The 821-nt window shown below is 42.5% G+C and overlaps 1 protein-coding gene across 1 annotated transcript in view; it reads right to left on the bottom strand.

The window, feature by feature from the left end:
- The window catches only part of LOC119593976 (equilibrative nucleoside transporter 1-like), a 248,852-nt gene that overhangs the window by 30,171 nt on the left and 217,860 nt on the right, over positions 1-821 (bottom strand). The window lies entirely within an intron of this gene.

The following is an 821-nucleotide window of genomic DNA, read 5'->3' as shown; positions in this document are numbered from 1 at the left end:
TTCTGCGCCGGTCCGTTCGTCCTCCGATCTTAAACTCGAGCAGAAACCAAGCCTAGACTTAAAGCGCGAAAATAATTCCTCTACAGCACATTCAAGTAATTGCAGCGGCCGATTACTTAATTCTTCCCTCTCCTGCTTCCAGCGGGCGGGGGACTCTATTCCGGAATTCCTGCTTCGCCATTTCTTCTGCTGAATGAGAGACGATTCGCCTCTTATTTTGACGGAAAATGAGCTCTGTCTTCGGATATTTGTTTAGCACTTTCCTTTTTATATATATATATATTTTTTCTCTCTTTCGAGGAAGAAATAACTGCGAAAACGTTCTTGCCTTTCCCCGTCTGGTTGTTCTTTCTTGTTCACTTTCTTGGAAACGCCTCAAGAGCAAAGCAGACGGAATCTATTATTTCCAGGCGAACAATGGTGCCCAGTCTGACGGATTTACAAAGGGAAGGCAATGAGACCGACGCAGAAATGAAAAGAAAAACGAGAAGAAAATAATAATATCGTTTCACAAGTGGTCTCGGGCGACATCCGGCACAGTTCCCGAGATTCCCGCGTTTTCTACCAAATACGAGAGAAAAAAAAAATTCTGAGCTCAGCTATAGCTATGAATTATTCCTTTTTCATTTCTTCATCTCTGTTTTTTTCGACCAACGTACAAAAAAGGGGCGCCTTTTTCTTTAAAGCTAAACAAAACGTCACATACGTCACATGTTTTAAAGCAACTTCCTTTTAATAACATAACCCAACAAAAGCTCTTACGGTGGCGCGAGTTTTTCACAAGATGGCCAAGGTCGCAGGTATTTCCCTCAGGGGCTTTA

The sequence above is a fragment of the Penaeus monodon genome, chromosome 33, assembly GCF_015228065.2.
Source record: "Penaeus monodon isolate SGIC_2016 chromosome 33, NSTDA_Pmon_1, whole genome shotgun sequence".
Taxonomy (NCBI): domain Eukaryota; kingdom Metazoa; phylum Arthropoda; class Malacostraca; order Decapoda; family Penaeidae; genus Penaeus; species Penaeus monodon.
This window is presented reverse-complemented; position numbering and strand designations above follow the sequence as displayed.